Genomic DNA, 19608 nt, shown 5'->3' with positions numbered 1-19608 from the left:
TTTCCCTAGAAATTTTATAACCTTGGGTTTATGATTTACTGGTGTTTGCTGTAAAGGCCTTAGATAAGGGCTTTTTTTCTTTTTTCTTTAATGCAGATATCCATTCATTTTAGTACCATTTGTTGAGAGAATTATTACTTTCTCATCTGATTATTTTCCAGAAGTCAGTTGAAAATATGTGGGTCTACTTTTGGACTCTGTTTTCATGTATACAAATATATATGTACACACATACATATGTATATAAATAAATTTGATAGTTTGCCAATATCATAGTCTGTATTACTATAGACTTATAGTAACCTCAAAGTTAAGTAATGTGAATCCTACAATTTTGTTTTACAGACGAAACTCTTTTTTTCTATTCTAGATCCTTTGCATTTCCATACAATTATTGGGTTGGTACAAAAGTAATTGTGGCTTTGGACTCTGAATTTTAAATCACTATCACTAGGCTGAAACACATCTTTATTAATCAAAGTAGGAACCATTACAATCAACACATTTTTGCCAACGAGAAATAAGTTTATTTCTGTAGCATAAAAATCCATGCCTTGGGATTCAGTGAACTCAGGGAAAGCATTTTCTGCCTCCTGCTGGTTGTGGAAGCCTTTTTCCTGCAAAAAGTGGTTGAGATGCTTGAAGAAGTAGCGGTTGGTTGGCGAGAGGTCAGGTGAATATGGTGGATGAGGCAAAACTTTGTAGCCCAATTCAGTCAACTTCTGAAACACTGGTTGTACAACAGCATGCAGTCGGTCCTTGTGGAGAAGAATTGGGTCCTTTCTGTGGACCAGTGCTTGCTGGAGGTGTTAGTTTTTGGTGCCTTTCATCAATTTGCTGAGCATAGTTCTCAGATGTAATGATTTTGCCGGGATTCACAAAGCTGTAGTAGATCAGACCAGCAGAAGACCACCAGTGATCATGACCTTATTTGGTACAAGTTTGGGAAGTGCTTTGGAGCTTCTTCTCAGTCCAACCACTGAACTGGTCATTGCCAATAGCTGCATAAAATCCACTTTTCATCATATGTCAGAGTCCAATCAAGAAATGGTTCATTGTTGTGTAGAATAAGAGAATACTTCAAAATGATGTTTGTTTGTCTTTTTTGGTCAGATCACAAGGCACCCACTTACTGAGCTTTTTCACTTTTCCAATTTTCTCCAAATACCTAACCCCCACAGAATGGTCGGTGTTCAGTTCTTCGGCAACTTCTTCTAATGCAGTTGTAAGAGGATCAGCTTCAATGATTGCTCTCAATTGGTTGTTGTCCCCTTCTGATGGCTGGCCACTATGTTAATCATTTTCAGGGCTCTTGTCTCCTTTGCAAAACTTCTTCAACCACCACTGCACTGTATGTACATTTGTTAGCAGTTCCTGAGCCAAATCTTTTGTTGATGTTGCAAGTTGTCTCCACTGCTTTACAACCCATTTTGAGCTCTAATAAGAAAATCATTTGAATTTTCTTTTTGTCTAACATCATTTCCATAGTATAAAATAAATATAAAATACACAAGTAATAAGTCATTAGCAAAAAATCATTAAGCAAGAAATGCACTTTGTGTTTGCACTGTTCTCAGTCACTCAGTCGTGTCTGATTCTTTGCAACCCCGTTTGCAACCCCGTGGACTGCAGCCCACCAGACTCCTCTGTCCACAGGGATTCTCCAAGCAAGACTACTGGAGTAGGTTGCCATGCCCTCCTCCAGGGGATCTTTCCAACCAGGAACCAAACCCAGGTCTCCCACTTTGCAGGTGGATTCTTTACCGTCTGAGCCACCAGGGAAGCCCAAGAATACTGGAGTAGGTAGCCTAAACCTTCTGAAAGGGAACTTGCTGACCCAGGAATAGAACTGGGGTCTCAGGCATTGCAGGTGGATTCTTTACTAGTTGAGCTACCAGGGAAGCCCGTTTAATTTATTTCAATACCAAATAGCAAAGTTCAACAATGCAAAACCACAATTACTTTTGTACCAACCTAATATTAACGGCAGCTTTTCAATTTCTACCCCCCCAAAATAGTGTAGTAGGGAGTTTGATTGCAATTGGATTGAATATATAGATAAATATGTGAGGAAATTGATATTTTAGTAGTACCATGCCTTCTAATCCACAAAAATGTTTCCATTTATTCACATTTTCATTATAAGTATATAATATAGTAAGTATTATAAGGAGTCCTTTGTAGTTTTTTTTTTTTGAGTTTTTATTTATTTATTTTTTAACTTTACAATATTGTATTGGTTTTGCCATATATCAACATGAATCCACTACAGGTATACACGTGTTCCCCATCCTGAACCCTCCTCCCACCTCCCTCCCTGTACCATCCCTCTGGGTCATCCCAGTGCACCAGCCCCAATCATCCAGTATCGTGCATTGAACCTGGACTGGCAACTCATTTCATATATGATATTATACATGTTTCAGTGCCATTCTCCCAAATCATCCCACCCTCTCCCTCTCCCACAGAGTCCAAAAGACTGTTCTATACATCAGTGTCTCTTTTGCTGTCTCCTATACAAGGTTATTGTTACCATCTTTCTAAATTCCATATATATGCGTTAGTATACTGTATTGGTGTTTTTCTTTCTGGCTTACTTCACTCTGTATAACAGGCTCCAGTTTCATCCACCTCATTAGAACTGATTCAAATGTATTCTTTTTAATGGCTGAGTAATACTCCATTGTGTATATGTACCACAGCTTTCTTATCCATTCATCTGCTGATGGATATCTAGGTTGCTTCCATGTCCTGGCTATTATAAACAGTGCTGCGATGAACATTGGGGTACACGTGTCTCTTTCATTTCTGGTTTCCTCAGTGTGTATGCTCAGCAGTGGGATTGCTGGGTCATAAGGCAGTTCTATTTCCAGTTTTTTAAGGAATCTCCACACTGTTCTCCATAGTGGCTGTACTAGTTTGCATTCCCACCAACAGTGTAAGAGGGTTCCCTCTTTTCCACACCTTCTCCAGCATTTATTGCTTGTAGACTTTTGGATAGCAGCCATTCTGACTGGTGTGAAATGGTACCTCATAGTGGTTTTGATTTGCACTTATCTGATAATGAGTGATGTTGAGCATCTTTTCATGTGTTTGTTAGCCATCTGGATGTCTTCTTTGGAGAAATGTCTATTTAGTTCTTTGGCCCATTTTTTGATTGGGTCATTTATTTTTCTGGAATTGAGCTGTAGGAGTTGCTTGTATATTTTTGAGATTAGTTGTTTGTCAGTTGCTTCATTTCCTATTATTTTCTGCCATTCTGAAGGCTGTCTTTTCACCTTGCTTATAGTTTCCTTTGTTGTGCAGAAGCTTTTAAGTTTAATTAGGTCCCATTTGTTTATTTTTGCTTTTATTTCCAATATTCTGGGAGGTGGGTCATAGAGGATCCTGCTGTGATGTATGTCGGAGAGTGTTTTGCCTATGTTTTCCTCTAGGAGCTTTATAGTTTCTGGTCTTACGTTTAGATCTTTAATCCATTTTGAGTTTATTTTTGTGTATGGTGTTAGAAAGTGTTCTAGTTTCATTCTTTTACAAGTGGTTGACCAGTTTTCCCAGCACCACTTGTTAAAGAGATTGTCTTTAATCCATTGTATATTCTTGCCTCCTTTGTCAAAGATAAGGTGTTCATAGGTGCGTGGATTTATACTACCCAAAGCAATTTGTAGTTTTTAATTTATATGTTTTAACATTCTTTGTAAACTTTACCTCTTAATGGTTCATGATATTGGATAGTATCATAAACAGTATTTTAAAATTTAATTTTCATACTAACAGTAATACAGTGATTTTGGTTATATATACATTGGATCTAGCAAAATTATTAAAATGTCTTCAAGTAGATTATATGTAGGATGTGTTAGTATACCTCATGTACAAGATCATGCCATTTACAAATAAAAGTATTTGACTTCTTCCTTTTCAATTTATATGACTTTCATATTTTTCCCTTACCATATTCCAGGAAATATGTGACCTCCAATGAAAAAGTTGAATAAAGTAGTGAGAGTAGACATTTTCACCTTATTTCTGATCAGAAGGGAAGTCACTCATTCACCATTATATTGTTGGTTACTGGTTTTTAGGCTTTCCCTTGTGGCTCAGCTGGTAAAGAATTTGTTGGCAATGCGAGAGACCCAGGTTCGATCCCTGGGTTGGGAAGATCCCCTGGAGAAGGGACAGGCTACCAACTCCAGTATTCTGGCCTGGAGAATTCCATTGACTGTATAGTCCATGGGGTCGCAAAGAGCTGGACATGACTAGAGACTTTCACTTTCTATTGGTTTTCAACAGGTGCTTGTTCTAAAGTTGATGAAGTTCCACTCCTGCTGGAAGTTTTTGTGACAAAAGTGTATCCAAGTGGGGCAATGCTTTTTCTTCATCTATTTAAATAAATATACATTTTCTCTATTTGGTTATTATCTCTCTATTTGGTGAATTACAGTAACTGAGTTTTCAGTGTTAATCAAACTCACAGTCCTGGCATTAAATCTCAATTTTCCATGGTAGATTATCTCTATTATCCCTAATTATAGATTATCCCTATTATATGTTGCCAATTTTTATTTACTAAATATTTCATTAAGTATTTTTATGTCTATGTTCATGAGGGCTATTAGTTTATTGTAATTTTCTTATAGAATTTATATCTAGTTTTGGTATCAGAGTAATGCTGGCTTTATATAATTAGTTGGATTATGGTCCTTCCTGAATGTGTTTGTATAGAATTTATGCAATTTCTTCCCTTAGTGTTTTATTGAGCATACTAGTGAAATCATCTGGGCCCACAGTTTGGGGATTTTTTTGGAATATTTTGTTACATATTTTATGTTTTAAGTAGATATAGAATGATTCAAATTTTCTTGTGTGACTCAAATTTCTTTATTGTATCAGTTTTGATAATTTGTATCTTTCAAGGAAAGTATCTTTTTGGCTGAGTTGTCAAGCTTATTGGCATAAAGTTCTCAATATTCTCAATATTTTTATTATTCTTTTAATGTCTATGGCATCTGTAGTAAATTATATTTTTCTCCAATATTAGTAATTTGGTATCCTCTATTTTTTTAAAAAAATCAGCCTTTTTTAGAGCATTGTTAATTTCATTCATTTTTTCAAAGAATCAACTTTTGGTTTCATTTATTTATTTATTTTCAATTTTCTGTTTCATTGGTTTCCCCTTGTATCTTTAAATTTTCCTTCCTTCTACTTATTTTAGTTTATTTCACTGTTCTTCTTAGCATCTTCTGGTAAGAAGCTTAGATCACTGATTATAGACATTTCTTTTTACATGTGTGTGTGCATGCTCAATCATGTCTGACTCTCCAATCCCAGGGACTGTAGCCCACTAAGATCCTCTGTCCATGCAATTTTCCAGGCAAGAATACTGGAGTAGGTTGTTATTTCCTACTCCAAGGGATCTTTCTGACCCAGGGATTGAACCTGCATCTCTTGCACCTCCTGCATTGGCAGGTGGATTCTTTACCACTGGCACCACCTGGGAAGCCCTCTTAAATGTGTTCATGTGTCCTAAGTCACTTCAGTGTGTCCAACTCTTTGCGACCCTATGAACTGTAGCCAACCAGGCTCCTCTGTCCATGGGATTCTCCAGGCAAGAATACTGGAGTGGGTTGCCATGCCGTCCTCTTCTTCTTATATAATGAATCACTATTATAACCTTATGTTAATATTTATTAAAAGACTTTAAAGTTCAGCATATTTTCTAAGCAGAGCCTGAGCTACAACTAACAAATTTGGAATTAAAAAAATTTTAATTCCAAATCTTTTTTTGACTGAAAAGTTCAATTCAAAATCTTATTTAAAATTTCTTCTGATTTCTTCTTTGGCATATGTGTTATTTTGAACTGTGTTGTTGCTGTGGTCTCAATATCTGTATCTCCCCAAGATACAGATATATGTGTTATACGTTGACATTCTGAAGCCTACAATGATGGTATTAGGTGGTGAGGCCCTTGGGACATGATGTGGCCATGAGGATGGTGATTCATGAATAGGGTTAGTACTCAAAATAGACTTGAAAGTTTCCTTGTTCCCTTCCACCATACGAGGACACAACAAATAGACTTGGACACAGGTCCTCACCAGATACCAAATTTTCTGGCATATTACTTAATCTTGTGCTTTTCAGTCTCCAAAACTGAGAGATAAACGTCTATTCTTTATAAGCTACCCAGTCTGATATTTTGCTATAGCAGCTAGAAATGGATTAAGACAGTTGTTAATATCCAGTTTTTTGAGGTCTTTTTAGATATTTTATTGTCATTAATTTCTAGCTTCAGTCTCTTATGGTCAGAGAATACATTTAAATACTTTAAAATTTATTAGGACCTGTTCTTTATTCTACACAGTCTAAGTGAATGTTCCATATTCAGTTGAGGAAAATGACGTTCTGCTGTTCCGAGTTGGAGAGTTCTATAAAGGTTAATGGAGAAGGCAATGACACCCCACTCCAGTACTTTTGCCTAGAAAATCCCATGGATGGAGGAGCCTGCTAGGCTGCAGTTCATGGGGTCGCTAGAGTCGGACACGACTGAGCGACTTCACTTTCACTTTTCACTTTCATGCATTGGAGAAGGAAATGGCAACCCACTCCAGTGTTCTTGCCTGGAGAATCCCAGGGAGGGGAAGCCTGGTTGGCTGCCGTCTATGGGGTCGCACAGAGTCGGACACGACTGAAGCGATGCAGCAGCAGCAGTTCTTTATTCTAGCACACAGTCTAAGTGAATGTTCCATATTCAGTTGAGGAAAACGACGTTCTGCTGTTCCGAGTTGGAGAGTTCTATAAAGGTTAATGGAGAAGGCAATGGCAAGCCACTCCAGTACTCTTGCCTAGAAAATCCCATGGATGGAGGAGCCCGGTGGGCTACAGTCCATGGGATCGCCACGAGTCGGTCGCGACTGAACGACTTCACTTCCACTTTTCACTTTCACACAATGGAGAAGGAAATGGCAACTCACTCCAGTGTTGTTGCCTGGAGAATCCCAGGGACGGCAGACCCTAGTGGGCTGCTGTCTATGGGGTCGCACAGAGTCGGACATGACTGAAGCGACTTAGCAGTAGCATAAAGGTTAATTAAATCAAATTGGTTGATAGAGTGGTTTTTTATGCATATTCATTTGTTGTTTATTTGTTCTATCAATTATTAAGAGATAAATATTTAAATCTCCATGGTAATTAATGGTATTTCTATTTAACCTTTCCAGTCTAAAATTAGTTATCTATTGTTTCATAACAAATTACCCCCACATTTAGAAGCATAAAAAATAAACACTTATTATCTCAAAGTTTTTGTGGATCAGGAATTCAGAACCCATTTTTTGGGTGTTTTCTTCACTTGGGTAGGTCTCTTATGGAACTGCAGTCAAGACATTAGTCAGGGCTATAGACTGACTATAGCCTATAGCCTATGGTACCATAGGCTATGGTACCTACCTTATAGCCTATGGTAAAGAATCCTCCTCCCAATGCAGGAGACATGGATCGATCCCTGGGTTGGGAAGATCCCCTGGAGGAGGAAATGGCAAATTGCTCCAGTATTCTTGTCGGGAAAATTCCATGGACAAAAGGAACCTGGAGGGCTACAGTCCAGGGAATTGCAACTGAGCAACTAAGCATGCATACATGCATAGTCACCAGCAGGCTATAACAGGACTGAAGGATCCACTTCTAAAGTGGTTTTTGACAGGAGGCTTTAGCTCTTGCCTCATGTGATGTAAACTACTTCCCCTCAAGCATGTGATCTGAGAGGGAGAAAGGAAGGAGGAATCTACAGTACTATTTATTATCTAGTTCCAGAAGTTACATACCATCTCTTTTGTGGAATTTTAATCATTAGAAGCAGGATAAGATCATACTCAAGGAATAAAGAATTAACCTCTACCTGTTGAAGGAAGAATATTAAAAAATTGTGGGTATGTTTTAAAATGACCACAATCCTGTAAGATTCTGCTTTGTATATGAAGCAGTATTATCAGTGTATACACATTAGTATTATTATGTCTTCTTCAAAATCTAATATTTTATTACTATGAAATGCCTCTATCTCTAATGATATTTTTCATCTATAATCCATTTTCCTATTGTTCATATCAGTTCAGTTCAGTCACTCAGTCGTGTCTTTGCAACCACATGGACTGCAGCATGCCAGGCCTCCCTGTCCAAGGCCAACTCCTGAAGTTTACTCAAACTCATGTCCGTTGGGTCAGTGATGCCATCGACTCAATGAGGTTAGTCTATGTTCATCAGTGATATTGGCCTATAGTTTTCTTTTTTTGTGGCATCTTTGTCAGATTTTATTGTCATCAGTATTAGGGTGATGGTGGCCTCATGGAAATACAAAAAACCTCAAATAGCCAAAGCAATCTTGAGAAAGAAGAATGGAACTGGAGGAATCAACCTGCCTGACTTCAGGCTTTACTACAAAGCCACAGTCATCAAGACAGTATGGTACTGGCACAAAAACAGAAATATAGATCAATGGAACAAAATAGAAAGCCCAGAGATAAATCCATGCACCTATGGACACCTTATCTTAGACAAAGGAGGCAAGAATATACAATGGATTAAAGACAATATCTTTAATAGTGGTGCTGGGAAAGCTGGTCAACCACTTGTAAAAGAATGAAACTAGAGCACTTTCTAACACCACACACAAAAATAAACTCAAAATGGATTAAAGATCTAAATGTAAGACCAGAAACTATAAAACTCGTAGAGGAAAACATAGGCAAAACATTCTCCAACATAAATCACAGCAGGATCCTCTATGACCCACCTCCTACAATATTGCAAATAAGAGCAAAAATAAACAAATGGGACCTAATTAAACTTAAAAGCTTCTGCACATCAAAGGAAACTATAAGCAAAGTGAAAAGACAGCCTTCAGAATGGGAGAAAATAATAGCAAATGAAGCAACTGACAAAGAATTAATCTCAAAAATATACAAGCAACTCCTACAGCTCAATTCCAGAAAAATAAACAATCCAATCAAAAAACGGGCCAAAGAACTAAATAGACATTTCTCCAAAGAAGACATACAGATGGCTAACAAACACAAGAAAAGATGCTCGACATCACTCACTGTCAGAGAAATGCAAATCAAAACCACAATGAGGTACCATTTCACACCAGTCAGAATGGCTGCTATCCAAAAGTCTACAAGCAATAAATGCTGGAGAGGGTGTGGAAAAGAGGGAACCCTCTTACACTCTTGGTGGGAATGCAAACTAGTACAGCCACTATGGAGAACAGTGTGAAGATTCCTTAAAAAACTAGAAATAGAACTGCCATATGACCCAGCAATTCCACTGCTGGGCATACACATTGAGGAAACCAGAAATGAAAGAGACACGTGTACCCCAATGTTCATTGCAGCACTGTTTACAATATCCAGGACATGGACGCAATCTAGATGTCCATCAGCAGATGAATGGATAAGAAAGCTGTAGAACATATACACAATGGAGTATTACTCAGCCATTAAAAAGAATACATTTGAATCAGTTCTAATGAGGTGGATGAAACTGGAGCCTATTATACAGAGTGAAGTAGGCCAGAAAGAAAAACACCAATACAGTATAATAACGCATATATATGGAATTTAGAAAGATGGTAACGATAACCCTGTATGCAAGACAGCAAAAGAGACACAGATGTATAGAATAGTCTTTTGGACCCTGTGGGAGAGGGAGAGGGTGGGATGATTTGGGAGAATGGCATTGAAACATGTATATCATCATATGTGAAATGAATCACCAATCCAGGTTCAATGCATGATACAGAGTGCTCGGGGCTGGTACACTGGGATGACCCAGAGGGATGGGATAGGGAGGGAGGTGGGAGAGGGGTTCAGGATAGGGAACACATGTATACCTGTGGCATATTCATGTCAATGTATGGCAAAACCAATACAATATTGTAAAGTAAAAAATTTTTTAAATAAAATTATTTTTTCTCTTTGTTTGGTTACTGTCTATTGTTGTATCTATGTGTCTTTGTTTGGGCTGCTGTAACAAGTTATCATACATTTAGTGCCTTATAAACAACAGAAATTTATTTCTCAGAGTTCTAGAGGCTAGAAAGTTCAAGATCAAGAGGTTGGCAGATTCTGTGTAAGATGAGAGTTGACTTCTTGGTTCATAGACCATATGACAGATGGGTAATTGAGCTCTCAGGGTTCTCTCTTAGAAAAACACTAATTTCACTCATGAGGTCTCTATTCTCATGACTTAGTCACCTCCCAAAGGCACCACCTCCAAATTCCATTACATTAGAGATTAGGTTTTATCATATGATTTTTTGGAAGGACATAAACATTCAGTCTCTAGCACTATGCGTTATCTTTTCTTTGTAACATATGTTTTCAAGCCCCTTTACATTACATTTTTTTATGTTTTTTATTGCATTTGCATTTTTTTTAGATTCTGTAAGTTTTAATTTTATGATTTCCTTTTCTATTGTTCTTGTATTCATATTTAATTTCTAATGCTTTGAAAATGTTTACAGTGGAGATTTTGAAGTTCTTATTTGCTTACTCAAACATCACTGCTATTTCTGGTTGTTTCTATTACTGTACTTTTTTTTTACTACCATGGATCATATATTTCTACTTCTTTGTGTGTCCATTAATTACTGACAGATTGCTAAAATGATGAAGTATTAAAATTTTATGTTGTTGAGTGTCTGGACTTTGATTTCTTCGTTCCAAATATTATGTTTTTTGTTTTGTATATTAATCACTTCTTGGCCTTTTGGCTAAGATTAGGTGTTTTGTGGATCACCATAATCCTTTCAGTGTTAGTTGTTAAGATTTTTTTTTAAGGGTATAAATACAGTAGCCTTCACTTTAGGTCTAGTTTGCTGCTGCTAAGTCGCTTCAGTCGTGTCCGACTCTGTGCGACCCCACAGACGGCAGCCCACCAGGCTCTGCCATACCTGGGATTCTCCAGGCAAGAACACTGGAGTGGGTTGCCATTGCCTTCTCCATTGTGTGAAAGTGAAAAGTAAAAGTGAAGTCACTCAGTCGCGTCCGACTCGTAGCAACCCCATGGACTACAGCCCACCAGGCTCCTCCATCCATGGGATTTTCTAAGCAAGAGTACTGGAGTGGCTTGCCATTGCCTTCTCCTTTAGGTCTAGTTTAGCTCTTCAATTAATGCATGACTCCTCTAAGGTAGGTGTAGGATTATAGAACTGTAATACCTCTTCACTGTAACTGGCTGGAAATGACAGTTCCAGCCAGTAGATTGACAGTCTTCCAATTTTGTATGTTCAACTTCAAATTTACATACACGGTTCCTCCATAACTGGTATTCTTCCATGTAATTCTTCATGTGATTTCATAGAATTTCAAGTTTCCTGGAAAAACTTGATATTCAGTCAAAAATAAAAGTGGACCAACAAATAGATTCCTGGAGGTTTATACCTCAAAATCATTCTTCGCCAGTACTCTGCTTTGCAAATTTAAGTTGCCTCCCCAAACTCTGATATTTATCTTGCAACTCAGTGGACTGCTGTGCTTTGCTAGGGTTTTCTCTGCCTGACCTACAGTTCATAAACTGTCTCCAGCAGAAAGCTGGTTCAATCACTGGCACCAACTAGTGTGTTTCTTCTTTCTCAAGACATTCTTTTTCTCAAGGTACTATTATCTAGTGTCTTAAAATAGCATGTTTCCATTTTCCCCTGTTGTTCATATTTTTCCCTAGTGAAATTCAGTACCTATTAATTCCTCATGTCTAGGAGTAAATGTCTCAAAGTTACAGTTTTTAAATAATTTAAAAAAAAAGACTGGATATTTAATACAAATAATGATAATCCATCCTAATGACTTAAGAAATGCAACGAGCAGAACAATTTTGAGGATCACAGCCTCATACTAGTCTATTACTTCTTCGTATTTGATAATATGATCTTTGAATTGGCTCACAAGGTTTAAAATTTTTTCAAACTATACTTAATAGCTTCTCACAAACTCTAACAGGAGAAGATCACGAAAATAATTGGGAAAATAATTTCAGCTAAGAAAGTTAACATTTCTTACAAATCTATAAAATTATGTCAGATTATTTATTGAACTTATCCATTTTATAAATAATGAGGAAGTCAAAGCACTACTTATTAATAAGCTAAGGACTTTCAAAATGTATTCTCTAAATCATTAATCACTAAATATTTTATTGGCAATGAATGTGGGAACATTTTATCCTACAAAGTAGTATTAAAGGTCAGAAAATTAAAGAGTTGATTTAAAAGGTAGGAAACTTTTTTTTTTTAAAGTATGTTTTATCTGTATACAGTTGATCCTTGAACAATACAAATCTGACCCAGGTGTGGGTCCGATTGTACATGGATTTTTAAAAATACTAAATATTCTGGTGCTGCAAAACCCACAACTCGTTGAATCTGAGAATGCAGACTGAAGCTATGGAGGAACCATGTATGTAAAGAAAACATCAACATGGAGGGTTAGTTATAGGTATACATGGATTTTTTAAACTGAACAGAGAGGATTGAAACCCTCACTCCCACATTGTTCAAAGGTCAATGTAATTTAAAAGACTAACTTAAAAAGAAAAATGTATAGGTTAGAACAGCATAGATCTGAAAGGAACAAATTATAATTCAAGACAAAACTGTTAAAACACTCTGAAAACAGAAAAACTTAAAAATACTATTTTAATATTTTACTTAGGAGGAATTAATTAAATCATGCCATTAAACTGGATGGAAATAGGGGCTTCCCTGGTGACTCAGTGGTAATGAGTCTACCTGCCAACACAGGAGACACGGGGTTCAATCCCTGATCCTAGAGATCCCAGTTACCTTGGGGCAGCTGGGCCCATGTGGCACAATTATGCCTGGGAGCCACAAGTACTGAGACCACAGGCAACAACTTCTGAAGCCCAGGTGCCCTAGAGCCCGTGCTCAGCAATGAGAAGGCCACTGTAATAAGCCTACACACCACAATTAGAGAGTGGCCACCACTCTCTGCAGCTGGAGAAAAGCCTGTGCAGCAGCAAGGACCCCACACAGCCAAGAATAAATAAATAAAATTAATTTTCTAAACCTGCATGGAAATAAATGTAGTAATAAAAAAGTTTCCAAAATATCATAGGACCAGTACAATACAGAAAACTAAGTCAGTTACATGGCCAATACAAAAGCTTCATGTCAATTATATATGCTTTTTAAATTATTTTTGAAGCAAAATATATTAAAATGTAAATTTTTAGTAATTGCCACACATAAACATGTAATCTGCAGAAGAAAGAATGGCATAAGAGAAATTAACCCCACAGACTAATCACAAAATACAATTATTTTTTGTGTAATTTCTATAGCTCTATCTAGAAAATGATACTGTTTAATTGTTAAGATTCTAAAATATGAAAAAAAGAAATTTAAAAATAGCAAATAAAAGAAACATTAAAAATAGAAAAAAATTTTAAAAATCTATGAAAAACTTGTCAAAAACATCTATGGAGAAAGGATAAATATAATCTAGACAAATTCATGGGCTTTTTAAATTCCAAAACTATGGAGGATCGGGTTTTTTCAATGAATAATTTGAGACCGAATACGAATTATAATATTTTGACCTAGTACTATACATTCAATTCTACTAAAAACCTCATTTAAAGGAGACTGAAAGTAGTTCTAGGGCTTCCCTTGTGGTTCAGTGGTAAAGAATCTGCCTGCCAATGCAGGAGACACGGGTTCGATCCTTGGTCCAGGAAGATCCCACATGCTTTGGAGCAAAAGCCCAAGCACCACAACTACTGAGCCTGTGCCCTAGAGCCGAGGAACTGCAACCACTGAGCCCACAGGATGCAATACTGAAGCCCACACTCTAGAACCTGTGCACCACAACAAGAGAAGCTGCCACAATGAGAACCCCACTCACTGCAATGAAGAGTAGTGCCAGCTTGCTGCAACTAGAGAAAAGCCCATGTAGAAGTGAAGACCCTGCACAGCCAAAATAAATAAATAATTTTTTTTAATATAGTTTTAGTTTTTTGAGAAGCCTCCATACTGTTTTCCACAATGGCTGTACCAACTTACATTCCCTGCAACAAGGTACAAGGGTTCCCTTCTCTTCACATACTTATAAGTATTTGTAATTTATGATCTTTTAGATGACAGCCATTCTTACAGGTGTGTGGTGATATCTCATTTTGGTTTTCATTTGCATCTCCCTGATGATTAGTGCTGTTGAGCATCTTTTTTATTTCCCAAGCCTGTTGGTCACCTGCATTTCCTCTTTGGAAACAATGTCAGTTCTTTTATTTTTTAATCAGGTTTTTTTTTTTTTTTGATGTTGAGTTTTACAAGCTGTTTATATATGTTAGATATTAATACCTGATTGGTCATGGCATTTGCAAATATTTTCTCCCATTCAGTATGTTGTCTTTTTGTATTGCTGATGGTTTCCTTTGCTGTACAAAAGCTTTTAAATTTAATTAAATCCCATTTGATTATTTTTTGGTTTTATTTCCATTATTCTAGGAGATGGATCCAAAAATAAAAACTGCTGTGATATATGTCAAAGAGTATTCTGTGTATGTTTTCCTCTGTTTTATAGTATCCAATCTTGCATTTATGTCTTTAATCCATTTTTGCTTCTTTTTATAGGCTGAAGAAATTGATGTCTATCTTGTACTTATGAAAATAAAGATTTTAAATCGGGAAGTAACATGATCAGATCTCTGTTTTAGATAAACAATTCTATCAGTGTAGAGGGTTGATTAGAACAGCTGAGTAAGGAAAGTGGAAACAAATGACCCTAATAAGAAAGTATTGTATTCCTTAGTCATCCATTCTTTATAGAGACCCTGCTATGACTAGAACAGACACTGTGGCTACTACAGAAAACATAGCACTTACATTCCAATGAAGAAACAAATGATAAATTAGTTAAAAAGGTTTAAATGAGTCATTAATGATTTGTTATAACACTGTGAAGGAAATAAACAGGGTACAACATCTATAAAGTGAAGGCTCTTTAAATAGGGTGTCAGGAGAGCTGCTCTGAGTACATGACACTTAAGCTGACATCTGACAGAGCACAGAACTCCGATGAATGCAAGGTCATTAAGGAGAAGAGAAAATATTTTGGAGATGTTTGAGCAAGTGCATTAAAAAGATTGTTAACCAACCGGATATGGGGATTTAAGGATTATTCTAAAGTTTCAGGTTGAAGCAACTGGCTATCTGGCAGTGTTAATACTGAGATAGGAAATACAGGAGGACTGTCAGATGTGAGTTAGAACTGTTGAGGTAACTGCTATTGGAGATGCCAGTTGGTTATTTTTAGTTGTTTTATCATATTTCACAGTCCTCCCATGAACAGTTCACATATTCAAGGGAACAGATTTCTCTATGACATTGAGGAATGGGTATGAAGGGAATAACTAGAAGACATAGCTAGCCTAGAAACAAATATAAGCATACAAAATAATTAAGAATAAATATTTGCACTAAGTGTTCCACTAGAAAACAGACTCTGAAGGAAACATATTTGCTAACATTTTATTGGGAAATACAATCCCTGGGAAGCATGAACACTGGGAAAATGGAATAAAGTAGAGATGTGTGTGTGTGTGTGTGTGTGTGTGTGACAACTCAGTTGTCTCTGACTCTTTGCAATCCCATGGACTATAACCCACCAGGCACCTCTGTCCATGGGGGTTATCTAGGCAAGAATACTGGAGCGGGTTGCCCTTCTCCAGAAGATGCCCTTCTCCAGGGGATCTTCCTAACTCAGGGATCAAACCCAGGTCTCCCACACTGGAGGCAGATTCTTTACCATCTAAACCACCAGTGAAGCCCTAATAGAGGATGAGATAGGACAAAATAAGGCAGAGTGTTATGGATTGGGATACAGCTTTATGTAAACTGACGCCTGGGTCATGTAAGACATCTTTAGAAAGATCACATAAAGCTACTCTACCTTTAAAAGGAGGGAGAAGAGAGAAGAATTTATCCACTCACTCCCATACCCCTTCAGTCAAAGTTCCATCTTTTATGAATTAGCCCCTTACACTTCCAAGCTGCACATGTGTGGTGCTTAATGAAATGGAGAGCTGCAACCCATATCTTGAAAATCAGTGACAACATGGAACATAGAAACAGGAAGTAAGAGGAAGTTGTATCCAGGTATTAAAGGGAGATTAGGAGCAGCAGGCACAGTAGGAATATCAGTCTAAAGCAGAAGCAGCTGCCACAGCAGCAACCTGGCTCTAGGCCAGTGAGACACAGCAAGTCACTACTGTAAGTAGAAAGCAGGGCAGGTGAGCAGGCCTGGGGTGGTGTATAAACTGAGGCTAAAGCACAGTGAAAGATGGTGAGGGGCAGAAGCAGGGGTAGACAAAGAGGTCTACCCTCTTTGACACATAGGAGGAGATAAGGCCAGATCGTTTTAACCTTAAAAACACTGGTTTCACTCTTAGTAAAAAGGGCAGCTATAGGTATACTGCTTTTTGAAAAGATGTCTCTGCTAGGTTGTGTTGAAAATAGCCTCTCAGAAGCAAGTGTATACATAAGACAATCAGGAAAGCAGAAATCCAGAACTTGTGATGGTGTTTTGAACCAGAGGAGTAGCTTGGTAGAGAGCAGTGACAGGTGTGGATATATTTTAAATGTAGAGCCCACAGGATTTCCTTGCTTCACACTTCTCAAAAACTCAAATTTCCAGTAGATTAAGAAGCTAGCTTTTAAAACTGTTAAAACTAAAATTAAAAAAAAAAGCATTAGAAGGAAATACAATCAAAAATAGGGAAGATAACTTTTTAAAATTCAAAATTCATAAACAGATCAACATTAAAATAAATAAAATGAACAGACAAGCAATAGTCAAGTATAAAATATGTGTAATATATAAGATATTAGAGTTTAGTACTTCAGTTCAGTTCAATTCAGTCGCTCAGTCGTGTCTGACTCTTTGCGACCCCATGAATCGCAGCACACCAGGCCTCCCTGTCCATCACCAACTCCCGGAGTTCACTCAGACTCACGTCCATCGAGTCAGTGATGCCATCCAGCCATCTCATCCTCTGTCGTCCCCTTCTCCTCTTGCCCCCAATCCCTCCCAGCATCAGAGTTTTTTCCAATGAGTCAACTCTTCACATGAGGTGGCCAAAGCACTGGAGTTTCAGCTTTAGCATCATTCCTTCCAAAGAAATCCCAGGGCTGATCTCCTTCAGAATGAACAGGTTGGATCTCCTTGCAGTCCAAGGGACTCTCAAGAGTCTTCTCCAGCACCACAGTTCAAAGGCATCAATTCTTTGGTGCTCAGCCTTCTTCACAGTCCAACTCTCACATCCATACATGATCACAGGAAAAACCATAGCCTTGACTAGACAAACCTTTGTTGGCAAAGTAATGTCTCTGCTTTTGAATATGCTATCTAGGTTGGTCATAACTTTCCTTCCAAGGCGTAAGCATCTTTTATAGCCTTATAAATTCAATAGGAAAAAGCAAACAATTCAACAGAAAAGTGGGCAAAATATACATGAAGAATATTCACATAAAAATGAAACAATAGCAATATATATACAAAAAAGCACTCAACCTTTTTGGTTAGCAGGGAAAAAAAAACAAATTAAAACATGAAATGTAGGTTTTTATCCATCAGGTTGAAAAAAAAGAAACGTTGAAACATTCACGGATTGGACAAACATGATAATGGGATGTTCATATACTGTCCAGGGAAGTATATAATTGGACAATGCATTGAAAAGCACATACTGATAAAATACATTAAAATGTAAAATACCTATCATCTCAACACAGCAAGTCTACTGAATAGTTATTCTAGAGAAATATTCTCATATCACTAAAAAAGGGTATGCAAGATACTCATTATATTATTGAAAAATAAGTTTCACAAATTTTCACCAACAAAGACTAGATAAACTCTGAGGCATACATACCAGGTAAAAGAATAAAGTATATCCATAGGTCCTGACATGGAAAAATATCCAATATATAACTTACCCAAAAAAGGAAATTTCTAAAAAACACATAACATTTGCATGATAAAAGGATGTGATGACTATCTGAGTAGAAATTTTCTGAGTCCACACAGTTGTGAGGTTAGATAGGGAAAAATAAAGTAATTATTAATTATGGCATTAAAATAGCCTATTTGAATAGCTTAATCGTTCCTAAGTGAATTATATATTCCTACATGTCATACTGCATTATTTGTCAGTCTCTTATTATCAGATATTACTTCAAATAATACAATCAAAATACAGTGCAAGTCAATTATAATGTAAAAATTTAAATCATACAAAAAATATAGAATGCCATGAAATCAATAAAAGTGACTTTGGGAACTACACAAGTCACAGAACAGACCATTTGATCAGTCCAGTTAGCAATTAAAGAAAAGAAAATGAAGCATGGGAACAAGAAAAATGCTTTAAACAACATTGTTTTAAAATCAAAATTTTAGCAAACAGAGCTTGCATATTTTAGCAAAAACTACCTGCTTTAGAACCCTGTTGCAAATGTCAGACATGAAGCAAGTTACTTTATATTGTGTTTTTATATAATTTTGTCAGAAAAAAATTACAGCAAAACACTCTAGATTCATACCTTGGGAATGCCAAGAAATAAAGCAATTAAAATGATATCCCTGCCAATATAGAGGAACTGTGGCTCCCGAGGCATGCTGGATACAGAGAAACTGAAGATGTAATCGACCAGATTTTGGAAATAACTACAACAGGAGGTCTGAAAAACAAAAAGGTCATTTTCATCTCATCAGTCTTAGATGAAGAGATCAAGCCCTGAGCCTTTGGAGTGGGAGCACTGACTCCAAGACCATAGACTACCAGAGAACTAACCATAGGGAGTATCAAATAGTGAGAACTCACACAAAGGAAACCACTTGAACAGAAGACCTGGCATCACCCAACCACCAGTAGCACCCTGTGCAGGATGCCTCATTTAAACAACAAACAAAACGAAAATACAAACCCAATCATCAGCAGGATTACCACCTCACTCAGCCTTGCCCATCAGAGGGGGGAATAAAACAACTCAGCTCAAACCTCACCCTATATGAAGCTTACACAAACCACTGGACCAACCTTATGAGAGCAGAAACCAAAAGAAAGAGAGAATATAAACTTGAAGCCTGGGAAAAGAAGATCTCAAATACAATAAGTTTCTTTTTAAAAATGAAAAGGCAGAGAAATACTACACAAATGAAGGGACAAACTAGAAACACAGAAGTCCAAATAAATGAAGAGGAAATAGGCAAACTACCTGAAAAGTAATTCAGAATAATGATAGTAAGGATGATCAAAAACCTTGAAACCAAAATGGAGAAAATATAATAATCAATTAACAAAGACCTAGAAGAATTAAAGAATAAACATACAGAGATAAACAACACAATTACTGAAATTAAAATACTCTAGAAGGAATCAATAGTAGGATATCTGAAACATAAGAATGAATCAGTGAGCTGAAAGATAAAATGATGGAAATAACTTCTGAAGAGCAGAATAAAGTAAAAAGAATGAAAAGAACTGAGGACAGTCTCAGAGACCTCTGGGACCATATCAAATGTACCAACATTCAA

Source organism: Bubalus kerabau, chromosome 9, assembly GCF_029407905.1.
Source record: "Bubalus kerabau isolate K-KA32 ecotype Philippines breed swamp buffalo chromosome 9, PCC_UOA_SB_1v2, whole genome shotgun sequence".
Lineage (NCBI taxonomy): Eukaryota > Metazoa > Chordata > Mammalia > Artiodactyla > Bovidae > Bubalus > Bubalus kerabau.
The sequence above is the reverse complement of the archived record's forward strand: the minus strand, read 5'-3'. Positions refer to the sequence as shown.